At 39.9% G+C, this 17228-nt stretch overlaps 1 protein-coding gene across 8 annotated transcripts in view; it reads right to left on the reverse strand.

Annotated features, from left to right (window-relative positions):
* LOC128869629 (calcium/calmodulin-dependent protein kinase type 1-like) overlaps positions 1-6190 on the reverse strand; it is a 361072-nt gene extending 354882 nt beyond the window's left edge. For 4 of the 8 annotated variants that reach the window (XR_008455349.1, XM_054112203.1, XM_054112202.1 and 1 more), the window contains exon 1: positions 5207-6185. The gene's annotated coding sequence lies outside the window, so the exon portion shown is untranslated. Of the gene's footprint in view, positions 1-5206 lie in introns of all 8 variants that reach the window. The other 4 variants (XR_008455348.1, XM_054112200.1, XM_054112197.1 and 1 more) reach the window with 4 other exon arrangements.
* Between the last annotated feature and the right edge of the window lie 11038 nt (positions 6191-17228).

A 17228-nucleotide genomic window follows, 5' to 3' on the forward strand; every position in this document is an offset into this window, starting at 1 on the left:
TGAAACTCAATGTACCTGTGGTCCGAGCACGAATCTTCGGCAAGGACTCTCCAGTTCTTAATTGACCACCCAAGTTTTGAGTTTGATAGGGTTAGATCAATCACCTCCTGCCTTCTAGCCGTTACAAACGTTGGCTGTGAGCCCTTGTTTTGTATGTCTAGGCAGGAGGACACGATAAATTCGAATAGTCGAGAGCCCCGTCCATTGCACTTGCTGCTGGCCCAGATTGTATGCTGGGCATTAGCATCGCAACATAGGATGAGGCCCAGATTGCGCCGCTCACAGAACCTCACAAGACTAGTGGCCTTCCCGGGTGGTGGCCCTTTCAGAGCATCGTAAGGAAAGTAAGCAGATGCAATCACAAACTTCGACCATCCGCGTCTACCTCTATAACACACTTCAGCCGCTACCAGGTCTTGGCAACAGAATTGCTCAAGACCCGTCACAGTGAGATGGGATGATACTATAAGACCGGTCCTAGGTCTGCTAGAACTCCTGTCATATAATAACGTGGCTCCTTTCAGCGCACTTAAGCCACAGAGACGGCCCCTAAAGACCCAGGGCTCTTGCACTGCTGTTATGTGGGGTAATGTGTGCAGCTGGGAAAGCCTTCTACTTAGTAGTGCAGTAGCGGCTTTGGAATGCTGCAAGTTAATTTGCGTCACCGTCAAGGGACGATAGCTACAGAAATCGTCCGAGTCAATCATTTGGGAAAGACATGGAAGCTGACCGTCCCAAAGAAGAGACTCAGACGGTTCCCGTACCGTATCGCCACTTACTTTCTCCTGTGATGAGGTTCAGGGGGCCATTAACAAACCTAAAGCCATTGGCCCTGACGGGCTTAACATACTGATGCTGGAAAAGCTGGCTCTATTGGGAGTATGTTATCCCATAATGGTTTCCAATCTGTCCATGGCCACTTCCATTATTCCCGACAAGTGGAAATCAAGGTGAGTGGTTCCACTACTAAAACCTGGGAAGCACGCCAAACAAGGGAATCATATAGGCCGATAGCTCTCCTTTCCCCAGTAGTGAAGACTCTTGAAGCTCTCCTACTCCCACTCTACACGAAACATCTGGTCCCAGCCACTTATCAGCATGGCTTTCGACGTGCTCACAGTATCACCACAACAGGCACTACCATAAACACCCAGATAAACCGTCCTAGTAACGTTCGACCTGAATTAGGCTTTCGACACTGTCAGCCATTTAACGCTACTAGATGACATTATACAGTCGCCAATCCCGCCAGGGCTGAAGAGGTGGTCCGTTAACTATCCAAGTGGTCGACATGCCTGGGAGCCGGCTCATGCTCAAGCAGTGTATGCATGGGTTGAACCTGCGGTAACCCCCTAACAGGAACTGCTTGCTGAGCAGTTTATTATGCCCCTTTACAGGGAGCATATGGACCTGGTCGTGTAGATGTTGAAGTGGCGACATCAAGAGACATCCTGTCGCAGTCCTAATTGCAGTATTTTGGCATGTCTGTAGCTTCGTCCATTGCGAATTACTGACTACAGGCGACCAGCCAGGCACGCATAGTGCAAAACCGGCCGGCCTATTGCCATCGACTATCGACATTTAGTAAAATTTCTTAGTCTTTGCCCCAGTGCTAACAGTAAATGGTTTGAGGACCTTGTTGCGATTTTGAACTTTAGTGGAAATAGCGGTTCTATGCGCTGAGAAGAAGAGCAAACGGTCGAAGATAACTCCCAAGATTTTGGGCTTGTTAACAGTTGGAATTGGTTTGTCGTCGACTTTTACCTTAAGGGACAGCTTGACCTCCTTTGTCCAGGTGGTGAATAGGGTCGCCGTGGACTTGGTGGGGGAAAGTTGGAGATTCCTCGCAGTGAAAAAGCGAGAAAGGTCGGTGAGGTAGTTGTTCACTTTGGAACACAGGCCATCGATGTCATTGCCCGACGCCATTATCGTGCAATCGTCAGCGTATGAGATCAGGGAAACTCCCGCTGGTGGTTGGGGGAGCTTCGAGATGTAGAGGTTGAACAGCAAGAGAGAAAGGGCACCACCCTGCGGTACACCTTGCTTAATCTTCCTCTGCTTTGATGTTTGATCTCGAAAAATCACTGACGAGTGCCGACCGCTCAGGTAGTTCGCGGACCACCTCTTCAGCCCTGGCGGGAGTGTCGACTGATAAATATCATCTAGTAGCGTGGAATGGCTGACTGTATCGAAAGGCTTCTTTAGGTCCAACGCTACTAGGACAGCCCTCACGCAGGGGCGGTTTTGGTTAAGCCCGCGATTTACCTGGGCGCTTATGGCGGTGAGTGCAGTGGTGGTGCTGTGTACTCGTCGGAATCCGTGCTGATGTGGGGCTGGGGCCAGGTGGGTCGTGAAGAGTGGGAGTAGGAGGGCTTCAAGTGTCTTCACTACTGGGGAAAGGAGAGTTATCGGCCGATAAGACTCCCCTTGGTTGGCGGGTTTCCCAGGTTTCAATAGTGGGACCACTCTCCCTGCTTTCCACTTGTCAGGGATGATGAGAGTGGCCAGAGACAAATTGAAGACCCTTGTGAGGTATCCTACTCCCAGGGGTCCCAGATGCTTCAGCATCAGCGCGTTAAGTCCGTCAGGGCCAAAAAAAAGTACAACCGTTGAAGGTGATAGCCACCTTGTCGTTGTGTTTCGTCGGGTTCGACAGGGACCTAACGGTGGACCAGAGCTTACTCACTCCGCAGGTGAGATTACAAGTCTTCAGGTGCTCAACCCATTTAGTCCGCTTGTGTTGATTTACCAGTTGCCGGATCTCCAAATTGAGATCCCTTATGCGGGGATCCCCGGGATCGGCCTGGCGTAGGTGGTCACGCTCGTTTGCTAAACTGGCTGCTTCTGCTAGGAAGTGAGGACGGATGTCCTTATAACATCCAGCTGGGATGAAGCGAGCCGCAGCAGCTGTGAGCACCTTGCGGAATGCGCGTTCGCCCACGCGCACATCAGTGGGGATGGGAAGAGCGGCGAAGGTGTCCTCGGTGAATTCCGTGAAGCCGGCCCAATTAGCTTTTATAAAGTTAAAATAGGACCGGTGATTCGCGGAAACGAAATCGGCAGGTCTCTCGATCGAGATGATAATGGGCAAGTGGTCTGATGCAAGCGATAGCATAGGTCGCCACGTTATGCTATTTATCAGACCCGCGCTAGCTATTGTTAGGTCAGGCGAGCTGCTACAATTGCCCACTACCCTGGTGGGGGCGTCGTCGTTCACTGTGCTGAATGTCGAGTCGTCTATCTGCTCTGCCAATTGCTGTCCCCTACGATCATTTGGCAGGCTTGAATGCCAAAGATCGTGATGCGCATTAAAGTCACCTACAACCAATCGGTTTTCACCTCTGATGAGCGCACCTATATCAGGGTGATATCCTGCCGGGCAGCAGGTGACAGGGGGTATGTATATATTAAAAATTTCGAGCTCGGAATCGCCTGACCGGACAGCTATGCCTTGACATTCTAAGGTGCTGTCCCTGGGGTCGATTCCTTCATCGATAAGACGATACTGCACAGTGTGGTGGACTATAAACGCTAGGCCACCACCGTTGTCTCGCTCGCGATCGTGTCTGTGCACGTTATAGCCATCCCTGGTGATCAGAGATGACCTAGCGTGCAGCTTTGTTTGTTGGACCGCAGCTATCTTGATACTGTGCCGGTTCATAAAGTCGACTATCTCGTCGACCTTACTCGTAAGTCCGTTGCAGTTAAACTGGAGAAGCTTGAAGCTTCTCGGTGAGGTCAGTGTAATCCGGGGGGTGAGGGACGCGTGGGGTTGTCTACGTTGGACCTGCTGTGCAATCCACTGTGGTTGTTGCGGCCTGATGGTGGTGGGCGGCCGCGCCTCCGGGGGAGGTAGTGGGTGCAGAGCTCTGCAGCAGGGGCAACGTAGGCAGTTGTCCACTCACGGGTGGTGCGCAGGCCGGAACATCTCCGAAAATGGCACCAGCCACTGCAGGAATTGCATTGGACTGATACCAGATTCCGAGGTATTACGGTCTGACACACGGAACAGACTGTACGGGGGACCAGGAGCTGCTGGTTTGTCCCCGCACTGGGGTTGGAGCAGGAAGGGATGGGAGGGGTTAAAGGGGAGTTGTGTTGCTCCGATAGGCTCCTCACCGTGGAGGTGTGGGTTGTGGTGGCGGTTGGTAGTGCCGGCCTATCAGGGGGTGTGGTAGCCGTGGAGGCATCAGACGCCTGTTGGCGGGAGCAACACGTGGCCACATACCGTGTGGACCACTCCCTGTGCGACTTAAGGCCTGAGCAGGTCTTAAGGTGGCTCCACCCGTTGCACTTATTGCACCTAACCGAGGTGGAGTTCAGGTGGAGCCGTTGATGGCAGACGCAGCAGTAGAATACCTCTGGCCCAGGGTTGGATTCGACTCCAGCCCTGAGGAGAAGTATTTGGAGCAGGTTAGCTGCGAGAGTTTGCTCCTGTGACGTAAGGGGTGGGGTGATATACGATACACTAGACAGGGCTAGTGTACTGGGGCGGCAGCCCTTGATCGGGAAAAACCCGAGTCATTCCGGTAACGTAGAACCGGCTGCCATGGGAATGTGCCAATTTTGTGTTCTCTACGGGCTGTGGTAAGGGAACGATAGGGCTCTTATTAGTTTACTCGTGTCAGCTGATACGGGCATACGTTTACGTTGGTGAGTGTGAGCACCATTATAACTGGCCTAGGACTACCCTACATGTACGGTGAATGTTTATACTGCTACCAGAAAAATCATTCAAGTTTATTTGCTAAACACAACTTATTTCAATCAAGTATTTGATTTTAAAAAATGTATCATTTTTTACTCCGGATGGAGTACTGTTGGCACAAGTAGTATCTGCTTTTTTTATAAAAGTGTTTGGATTGAATTTAATAAAATAGCGCAGGTCATTGCGGCCATTACCAGTCATGTTTATTTATTAATTTATACATTACATTCTGTCATTTTTCTTTTAACCACTATAAGTTAGTAGTTATGTGCTTTTCTACATTTAAATAATTATTCGTTTTTTAAAGAATGAAATATTTTACTCTCAAAAATATATTTTTTATTGTTTCTAAAAATAAAACTTGCGAAATATTGATTTGAGGTTATAAGATTATCTTGTTTATCTTTTTACAGCTACTGTATATGAACGAACGTAAGTACATATGTATGTATGATTTGGACACTAATCCACTTCAGACGTATACGTAAATTAACTTACATCTTCAAAATTCTCGCGATACATCAAACGAGGAGAACAATTCTAACGGCACACACATATTTAAATACTGAAAAGGACTTTCAAACCTTGAATGTAACTTTTTCAGCTGAAGCTTTATTTGCTTATTAACGATATTATTTTGCCACATAGTTTGCACGAAAAAACACCTCAATCTATTACTATTATACTTCGACACACGGTTACACCTACCCCTTTCGGGTTTGATACATACATAATAGTTGTAATCGAAACTAAGTTAATGCATCACTCGAAATATTGAGCCCAATTGCCAGCTTCAAGGAACAGATTGTTCGACTAGCGGAAGATATTTAAGAAAATTCCGCTTTATAACAATGTAAAATAGAACTGCAATTGACTTTTTCCCAGCTTTGATATCGCGTTTAATAACAATATTTAGAATGTTGTACTCAGACCTCATAATAACACCATAATAAAATAAGACAGTTCTCTCGCAGAGCGGTTTTGGTGGAGCCCGCGGTTTATCTGAGTGTTATGACGGTGAGTGCTGTGGTGGTACTGTCCACCCACCGGAAGCTATGCTGATGTGTGGCTGGGTTCAGATGTTTCGTGTAGAGTGGGAGTAGGAGGGCTTCAAGAGTCTTCACTACTTCAGAAAGGAGAGTTATCGGACATTGCCATGATATCCGGTTCCACGTTACCGGAGTGACTCGGGTTTTTCCCGACCAAGGGTTGCCGCCCCAACAAATTAGCCCTGTCTATGGTACCGTACATCTCCCCCAATTACTAATTGTAAAAGTTATTGCTGTTTGTGTGGAGCCCGTTTCTCCAGAAGTTCCTTACGGTGATCATCACAAGTCCCTGGAGATTCTTCTTAAGTCAATGGGACAAGAATCATTAATTTTATTAATGGATAATCTTGTGCCTGATCAAAGCTTTTATTTTTTGTTTTTCAAAATTAACAATAAAGCGGCTCAGGAAACATTTTTCAGATTTTCGAGAAACCCACCGACTATTAATTGTTTAAAAGAAATCGAAATTTTGAAAAAAAAACCTTCGATCAGGCACGAGTTTTTAATGTTTTTCAAAAGCAATATAAATTGTACTTAAATCTACCAAGCGGTTTTTAAGTTACAGTGGTCACCGGTACACAAAACATAGTTTGGGAAAAACTCAATTAAAGTTTTGCTGCTGCTAGCTACTTGCTCTCGAACGCTCCGGAGCGCCCTTTGTTAATTGTTGAATAACTCGAAAAGTATTTGTCGGATTCACTTCAAATTTTCACACAATATTTTTAAGATATTACACTTTAAGAAAATGCAAAAAACAAAGACCAATTTTTTGAAAACTCTGACTACACCTAACTCCATAAGAAGTTCGGAAAACCACCAGTGAAAAACGGTAGTGTGTTCTACGTTACCGGAACGACCCTGATTTATGCTGCAAACAGTCACCAACGCAAACGTAATCCCCTGTCAGCTGTTACGATCAAACAAATGAGAATCCCATGTAAATGAAAAATTACTTCCCTTCCGTATCGCAGATTTTATAGCAGGATTTTTGAAAGTTCCTCTCAGGATTACTCTCTCACCACACAGTGTTGCCAAACAGTACATTTTGAAATCATTTACAAAATAAACTTGGTAAAATTATAATTTTTGTTTAAATAACTTAAAAACAATGTTGAATAATGTTATAGATAAATTAACGGCTGTGCTTTCCATTTCTACCACGATATATTTGCTTATAATGTCTAAGTGCGTGGACCGAATTTAAAAATTATAACACGCAAATGTAGTCACTATATCAGCCTTTCGATTTATATTACTTTTTATAAATTAAAATTAAGAACTAATAGCAATATTTAACGTTAAAAATGCATCTTTTTGCATAAGTTTGAAAAAATACCCTATTACAGACGCTTATTTCACTTAAATACAAACAGAAAAGTAAAAAAATCACTTATAAACATTCTTTATTACATTAAGATTCGATTTAAAGCTATTTTCAGTAAATAATACTCCAAATTCTATTAAAATTCAATTATTACAAATGTTCTTCTAACCGTTTGTAATACCGTGCAGAATAAATGTGAGGAGCGAACTGTCAAACGAACGATGAGAGAGAGAAGAACAAAGCGAAATAAGAAAAACCCAGTCAACCAAAAGGGAACAATTCTTTTATTATTTATAGGGGCGCTTTTTTGATTTCAAATATACATACATACATATTACAAAAAAGAATACTTTTACAAATACTGAAAATTTGGAATAAAAATCGAGCGATTTTTAGTCCAAATTTTCCTCTGCGGCGCTTTTTTGATTTGAAATATACATAAAGCGTTTTTCAGTAAGAGCACTTCAACTTTTTTTTTTAATAAAACACAAACGGTTTGACTTTTTTAACTAATTTTTTTTTTATTATCGAGTTTGAACATATACATTTAAGTATGAAATTCGATTTCTTTTGCATGACCACCGCGTGCACGTTTTACGAAGTCCAATCGTTGAACCCAATTTTCGACCACTCTTTTGCATAAATCGGCCGAAATTCCAGTAATTTCGCGTTCAATATTGGCTCTGAGCCAAAAGTGAGCTTCATCACTGAAGATGATTTTTCGGAAAATTTATAAATTTTCATAAAAAATTTGCACGATTTACAATCGTTCAAGTGTGCAGCGTTCCATGATGAAATGTATACTAATGAAGTTTACAACTGACAAGCGAAAAATAAAAAATATTGCGTCGATCGCCCTCCCTATCGGAAAAAAGTTGAAGCGCACCTATTGAAAAACGCGTTATATATTACAATAACAAATATTTTTACAAATACTGAAAATTTGGAATAAAAATCGAGCGACTTTTAGCCCTAATTTTCGCCTGCGGTGCTTTTTTGATTTCAAATATACATATATATTAAAAAAAGAATATTTTTAAAAATTTTTTAAAATTTGGAATAAAAATCGCGCGATTTTGAGTCCAAATTTTCGGCTGTGGCGCTTTTTTGGTTTCAAATATACATATAGAGTACAAAAAAGTATATTTTTACAAATATTGAAAATTTGGAATAAAAATCGCGGGCCTTTTAGTCCAAATTTTCGGCTGCGGCGCTTGTTTGGTTTCAAATCTATACTATAAAGGTGAATGTCTGTACGTTATCCGCGCATCACTACGAAACGACAACATCAAATGACGTCAAAATTTTTATACATTCATATTTTTACCCAATGAAGATTATAGGCACGTGTTTATGATGGAACTCCCTTCCCATAGCCCCCAGGCCTCGCCACCACTCTCATTCGTCACTAATAATCGAATATTTGCTTAAATTTAATCTAAAAAATCTTGGTTTTTCCTATTTATGGTTTTCACTATTTATAGCACACTCTAGACTTAATAATCCGCATAACCTGTTCAACTATGACCCAAATGTAAAGTTCAAAAACGGTTTGAGATAGAAAATTAATAAAAATAATTTTGCTTGATTCTGATTGGTTGTTTTGATTTTATTCAACGAGGCATAGCAACGGATGCCGGGTATTGTAATATTATGGTTATTAATAAAAAATTATTTTCTATGAATTGTTTGATTATTGTTTGTAATCCTTTTATATACATATAGATATCCTTAATCCCTCCAAACCACTCCTACGCGAGCGGGGACGCGGGTTAAAGCTAGTATACATATATATTACAAAAAAGAAAATTTTTACAAATACTGAAAGTTTTCGCCTGCGGCGCGTTTTTGATTTAAAATATACATATATATATTACAAAAACAAATATTTTTACAAATACTGAAAATTAGGAATAACAAACGTGCGATTTTTTGGGAACATTGTGTCGATGCAACCAAACACACACAAACCAAGGTATTGTGTAAATATGTAATTAAAAGAACGCAGTTGTTTTCTAGGGGATAAGTTTATGCCAATTTTGTGTTCTCTACGGGCTGTGGTAAGGGAACGATAGGGCTCTTATTAGTTTACTCGTGTCAGCTGATACGGGCATACGTTTACGTTGGTGAGTGTGAGCACCATTATAACTGGCCTAGGACTACCCTACATGTACGGTGAATGTTTATGCTGCTACCAGAAAAATCATTCAAGTTTATTTGCTAAACACAACTTATTTCAATCAAATATTTGATTTTAAAAAATGTATCATTTTTTACTCCGGATGGAGTACTGTTGGCACAAGTAGTATCTGCTTTTTTTATAAACGTGTTTGGATTGAATTTAATAAAATAGCGCAGGTCATTGCGGCCATTACCAGTCATGTTTATTTATTAATTTATACATTACATTCTGTCATTTTTCTTTTAACCACTATAAGTTAGTAGTTATGTGCTTTTCTATATTTAAATAATTATTCGTTTTTTAAAGAATGAAATATTTTACTCTCAAAAATATATTTTTTATTGTTTCTAAAAATAAAACTTGCGAAATATTGATTTGAGGTTATAAGATTATCTTGTTTATCTTTTTACAGCTACTGTATATGAACGAACGTAAGTACATATGTATGTATGATTAGGACACTAATCCACTTCAGACGTATACGTAAATTAACTTACATCTTCAAAATTCTCGCGATACATCAAACGAGGAGAACAATTCGAACGGCACACACATATTTAAATACTGAAAAGGACTTTCAAGCCTTGAATGTAACTTTTGCAGCTGAAGCTTTATTTACTTATTAACGATATTATTTTGCCACATAGTTTGCACGAAAAAATACCTCAATCTATTACTATTATACTTCGACACATGGTTACACCTACCCCTTTCGGGTTTGATACATAAATAATAGTTGTAATCGAAACTAAGTTAATGCATCACTCGAAATATTGAGCCCAATTGCCAGCTTCAAGGAACAGATTGTTCGACTAGCGGAAGATATTTAAGAAAATTCCGCTTTATAACAATGTAAAATAGAACTGCAATTGACTTTTTCCCAGCTTTGATATCGCGTTTAATAACAATATTTAGAATGTTGTACTCAGACCTCATAATAACACCATAATAAAATAAAACAGTTCTCTCGCAAGGCGGTTTTGGTGGAGCCCGCGGTTTATCTGAGTGTTATGACGGTGAGTGCTGTGTTGGTACTGTCCACCCACCGGAAGCCATGCTGATGTGTGGCTGGTTTCAGATGTTTCGTGTAGAGTGGGAGTAGGAGGGCTTCAAGAGTCTTCACTACTTCAGAAAGGAGAGTTATCGGACATTGCCATGATATCCGGTTCCACGTTACCGGAGTGACTCGGGTTTTTCCCGACCAAGGGTTGCCGCCCCAACAAATTAGCCCTGTATATGGTACCGTACATCTCCCCCAATTACTAATTGTAAAAGTTATTGCTGTTTGTGTGGAGCCCGTTTCTCCAGAAGTTCCTTACGGTGATCATCACAAGTCCCTGGAGATTCTTCTTAAGTCAATGGGACAAGAGACATTAATTTTATTAATGGATAATCTTGTGCCTGATCGAAGCTTTTATTTTTTGTTTTTCAAAATTAACAATAAAGCGGCTCAGGAAACACTTTTCAGATTTTCGAGAAACCCACCGACAATATGCTTTCAAGAAGGCGGACTATGCCAGCTTGAATGTCTTTTTTATGAGAACCAATTGGACAGATTTATACCAGCAAAAATCTGTTGATGATAAACTGCGTTGGCTCTACAACATTATTCAGAAAGGTGTTACCCAATTCGTGCCGATTTACTTCAGCAAACCCAGTAGACTTCCACCTTGGTTTTCTAGGAAATTAACTGAGAAAATTATCCTGAAAAAAGCAGCGCACACACAGTATAAAAAACAGAAAACCAGGCGAACCACACACTCTTTAGTAACCTGAGACAAGAGTGCAAAAATCTCTGTGTTATAATGTGTATGTTGATAGGGTAGAAGGGTCACTGAAAGGTGATACCAAAGCGTTCTGGAATTATATCAAGGATAAGAAGCGAGGAAACAGTGACATTCCAGCATCCATGGTCTGGGATAATCAATCAGCATCAAGTGGCGTAGAGATCAGTAACTTATTTGCACAGTTCTTTAAAAGCATATATGCACCGGTGTCTGACGAAAGCGTAACCCTAGCACACACACACCCTTACACGCAATCGGTAAACTTAAATGACTTTGAGGTTACCTTTGATAATGTCTTCCAGCAACTGAACTCCATAGATCCTAGTAAAGGTGCGGGACCTGATGGCCTACCGAATGCCTTTCTTAAGAACTGCGCCAATGGCCTCTGTGAACCGCTGACACACATTTTCCAATCGTCTCTGCAGTGTAGTGTTTTTCCTACAGACTGGAAACTCTCGTACATCAGCCCCATTCATAAAGGTCCAAAGAATACAGTCACGAATTATCGGCCAATCTGCATTCAGTCGGCCTTGGCTAAACTTTTTGAAAAGCTGATCCTACCGAAACTCTCTGCTTCTCTTGGTCCAATCATTACCACAAGACAGCATGGTTTTATAAGTAGCCGTTCAACGTCAACTTACCTTACCAACTATCTACTGAACTCACTGAATACCAACACCTGTGTTCATAGCATCTATACTGACTTCAGAAAAGCGTTCGATCGAGTTGACCATGACATCTTGCTATACAAGCTCAGCAAATATGGCGTCTGCGGCAAAGCGTTAGACTGGCTTAGGTCATATCTAGCTGGTCGGCACCTGCAGATCAAAGTGGATGGCCACCTATCCAATGAATATGTGGCTAACTCTGGTGTTCCGCAAGGTTCTCACCTCGGTCCGATTCTTTTCAGCATATTCGTGAATGATATTGGTAACGACTTCAACTCGGAATTCCTACTCTTTGCAGACGATCGTAAAGTTTATTGATCAATCACTAGTGTGCTGGATAGTCATCTACTACAACAGGACGTCGATAATCTCTCTGGCTGGTGTACAAGGAACAAACTGGATCTCAACTTTAAAAAGTGTGCTGTGATGTGCTTCTCGAGATCGCGCACTCCCTTACCTGCAGTGTACACACTCAATGGTGATAAAATAAGGGAGGTGGATAACATCAAAGACATCGGTGTCACGATTGACACAAAACTAACTTTCCACAAGCACATAGACGGAATAACTCAGAGAGCTTTTAAGATACTCGGATTTATAACTAGGAATAGTAAGGACTTCAAGAATCCCTACTCCCTGATTTGTCTTTTCAAAACTCAAGTTCTTCCAATACTGGAGTACGGATCCATAATCTGGTCTCCATACACTGAAGCAGGCATTACTAGACTTGAAATAGTGCAGCGTAAGCTTTGCAAGACCTTAGCCTTCCGACATTCATCATCAACCGTTTCAGCTACAGAAGATATCTACATTCGGTACACCATCAACAGTCTGCGGGCTCGCCGTCGCATAACTGATCTGGCGTTCTTCTATAAAGTGGTAAATGGTATTATTGATGCCCCGGAAGTACGCAGCTCCTTCGAGCTTGCCCCGGCTGGTCTCACTCTTAGGAATAGTCGTCTACTGAAAACAGTCGCTACTTACAAAAGCTATGTCTATCACGGCCCGTGCAATAGAATAGCCATCAGCGTCAACTCACTTCATGGTGTTCTCGATTTCTATGGTTTAACCTACGATACTTTTCTGCGAAATGCCAAAAATATCATCCTATAGATTTTTCTCAAGAACCGTCTGTCCCATATTCTTTATCATTGTATTACTTACCAGCCCTCTATAAATTCTGATTCTGTACCCTCTTTTTATTTGTATGTATATTGCCGATTGGCGTTTGTTAAATAAATAAATAAATTAATTAATTAATCGTTTAAAAAAAATCGAAATTTTGAAAAAAAAACCTTCGATCAGGCACGAGTTTTTAATGTTTTTCAAAAGCAGTATAAATTGTACTTAAATCTACCAAGCGGTTTTTAAGTTACAGTGGTCGCCAGTTCAAAAAACATAGTTTGGGAAAAACTCAATTAAAGTTTTGCTGCTGCTAGCTACTTGCTCTCGAACGCTCCGGAGCGCCCTTTGTTAATTGTGGAATAACTCGAAAGTATTTGTCGAATTCACTTCATATTTTCACACAATATTTTTTATATTACACTTTAAGAAAATGCAAAGAACAAAGACCAATTTTTTGAAAACTCTGACTACACCTAACTCCATAAGAAGTTCGGAAAACCACCAGTGAAAAACGGTAGTGTGTTCTACGTTACCGGAACGACCCTGATTTATGCTGCAAACAGTCACCAACGCAAACGTAATCCCCTGTCAGCTGTTACGATCAAACAAATGAGAATCCCATGTAAATGAAAAATTACTTCCCTTCCGTATCGTAGATTTTATAGCAGGATTTTTGAAATTTCCTCTCAGGATTACTCTCTCACCACACAGTGTTCCCAGACAGTACATTTCGAAATCATTTACAAAATAAACTTGGACAAATTTTAATTTTTGTTTAAATAACTTAAAAACAATGTTGAATAATGTTATAGATAAATTAACTATTTGCATTTGTTGGTTTTTGGCTTTGGTTTATTAAACCATGAAACATTGTAACTCTTGACGCGGATGTGAGAAAAAGTGTGTAAGCAAACATATCAATGGCAACATTGTGTAGATACAACCAAACACATACGAACCCAAACTGATGTATTGTGTAAATATATAACTAAAACACCGCAGTTGTTCTCTACGGGATGAGTTTTGCTCAATTTTGTGCTCTCTAAGGGCTGCGGTAAGGGACTACGCTACGCATAATGCTGGAAACAGTCACCGACGTAAACGCAGTCCCCTGTCAGCTGTTACGATCAAACTAATGAGAGCCACATGTAAATGAAAAATTACTTCCCTTCCGTATCGCAGTATCGTAGATTTTGTCGCAGGATTTTTGAAAATTTCTCTCAGGATTACTCTCTCACCACACAGTGTTGCCAAACAGTACATTTTGAAATCATTTACAAAATAAACTTGGTAAAATTATAATTTTTCTTTGAATAACTTAAAACCAATGTTGAATAATGTTATAGATAAATTAACGGCTGTGCTTTCCATTTCTACCACGATATATTTGCTTATATCGTCTAAGTGCGTGGACCGAATTTAAAAATTATAACACGCAAATGTAGTCACTATATCAGCCTTTCGGTTTATATTACTTTTTAAAAATTAAAATTAAGAATTAATAACAATATTTAACGTTAAAAATGCATCTTTTTGCATAAGTTTGAAAAAATACCCTTTTACAGACGCTTATTTCACTTAAATACAAACACAGAAAAGTATATTAACAAAATCACTTATAAACATTCTTTATTACATTAAGATTCGATTTAAAGCTATTTTCACTAGATAATACTCCAAATTCTATTAAAATTCAATTATTACAAATGTTCTTCTAACCGCGGAATAAATGTGAGGAGCGAACTGTCAAACGAACGATGAGAGAGAGAAGAACAAAGCGAAATAAGAACAACCAAGTCAACCAAAAGGGAACAATTCTTTTATTATTTATAGGGGCGCTTTTTTGATTTCAAATATACATATATATTACAATAACAAATATTTTTACAAATACTGAAAATTTGGAATACAAATCGCGCGATATAAATATTTACTTTTTTCTAAACTATACTATAAAGGTGAATGTCTGTATGTTGTCCGCGCATCACTACGAAACGACAACACCAAATGACCTAAAAATCTATACTATAAAGGTGAATGTCTGTACGTTGTCCGCGCATCACTACGAAACGACAACATCAAATGACGTAAAAATATTTATACAATCATATTTTTACCCAATGAAGGTTATAGGCATGTTTTTATGGTGGAACTCCCTTCCCATAGAGCCCAGGCCGCCCCACCACTCTCATTCGTCACTAATAATCGAATATTTGCTTAAAATTAATCTAAACAATCTTAGTTTTTCCTATTTCCCACTATTTATAGCACACTCTAGACTTCATAATCCGCATAACCTGTTCAACTATGACCCAAATGCAAAGTTCAAAAACGGTTTGAGATACAAAATTAATAAAAATAATTTTGCTTGATATTTTTCTGATTGGTTGTTTTGATTTTATTCAACGAGGCATAGCAACGGATGCCGGGTATTGTAATATTATGGTTATTAATAAAAAATTATTTTCTATAAAATAAATGTTTGTAATTATTTTATATACATATACATATCCTAAATCCCTCCAAACCACTCCTACGCAAGCGGGGACGCGGGTCAAAGCTAGTATACATATATATTACAAAAAAGAATATTTTCACAAATACTTAGAATTTGGAATAAAAATCGCGGGATTTTTAGTGCAAATTTTGGCCTGCGGTGCTTTTTTGATTTAAAATATACATATATATTACAAAAACAAATATTTTTACAAATACTGAAAAGTTGGAATAAAATCGCGCGATTTTTTGGGAGCATTGTGTCGATGCAACCAAACACAAACACACACAAACCAAGGTATTGTGTAAATATGTAACTAAAAGAACGCAGTTATTTTCTAGGGGATAAGTTTTTGCCAATTTTGTGTTCTCTATGGGCTGTGGCAAGGGAACGATAGGGCTCTTATTAGTTTAATCGTATCAGCTGATACGGGCATACGTTTACGTTGGTGAGTGTGAGCACCATTATAACTGGCCTAGGACTACCCTACATGTACGGTGAATGTTTATGCTGCTACCAGAAAAATCAGTCAAATTTATTTGCTAAACACAACCTTATTTGAATCAAATATTTCATTTTAAAAATTGTATCATTTTTTACTCCGGATGGAGTACTGTTGGCACAAGTAGCATCTGCTTTTTTTATAAAAGTGTTTGGATTGAATTTAATAAAATAGCGCAGGTCATTGCGGCCATTACCAGTCATGTTTATTTATTAATTTATACATTACATTCTGTCATTTTTCTTTTAACCACTATAAGTTAGTAGTTATGTGCTTTTCTACATTTAAATAATTATTCGTTTTTTAAAGAATGAAATATTTTACTCTCAAAAATATATTTTTTATTGTTTCTAAAAATAAAACTTGCGAAATATTGATTTGAGGTTATAAGATTATCTTGTTTATCTTTTTACAGCTACTGTATATGAACGAACGTAAGTACATATGTATGTATGATTTGGACACTAATCCACTTCAGACGTATACGTAAATTAACTTACATCTTCAAAATTCTCGCGATACATCAAACGAGGAGAACAATTCTAACGGCACACACATATTTAAATACTGAAAAGGACATTCAAACCTTGAATGTAACTTTTTCAGCTGAAGCTTTATTTGCTTATTAACGATATTATTTTGCCACATAGTTTGCACGAAAAAACACCTCAATCTATTACTATTATACTTCGACACATGGTTACACCTACCCCTTTCGGGTTTGATACATACATAATAGTTGTAATCGAAACTAAGTTAATGCATCACTCGAAATATTGAGCCCAATTGCCAGCTTCAAGGAACAGATTGTTCGACTAGCGGAAGATATTTAAGAAAATTCCGCTTTATAACAATGTAAAATAGAACTGCAATTGACTTTTTCCCAGCTTTGATATCGCGTTTAATAACAATATTTAGAATGTTGTACTCAGACCTCATAATAACACCATAATAAAATAAGACAGTTCTCTCGCAGAGCGGTTTTGGTGGAGCCCGCGGTTTATCTGAGTGTTATGACGGTGAGTGCTGTGGTGGTACTGTCCACCCACCGGAAGCTATGCTGATGTGTGGCTGGGTTCAGATGTTTCGTGTAGAGTGGGAGTAGGAGGGCTTCAAGAGTCTTCACTACTTCAGAAAGGAGAGTTATCGGACATTGCCATGATATCCGGTTCCACGTTACCGGAGTGACTCGGGTTTTTCCCGACCAAGGGTTGCCGCCCCAACAAATTAGCCCTGTCTATGGTACCGTACATCTCCCCCAATTACTAATTGTAAAAGTTATTGCTGTTTGTGTGGAGCCCGTTTCTCCAGAAGTTCCTTACGGTGATCATCACAAGTCCCTGGAGATTCTTCTTAAGTCAATGGGACAAGAATCATTAATTTTAT

This window comes from Anastrepha ludens, chromosome X, assembly GCF_028408465.1.
Source record: "Anastrepha ludens isolate Willacy chromosome X, idAnaLude1.1, whole genome shotgun sequence".
Classification (NCBI taxonomy): domain Eukaryota; kingdom Metazoa; phylum Arthropoda; class Insecta; order Diptera; family Tephritidae; genus Anastrepha; species Anastrepha ludens.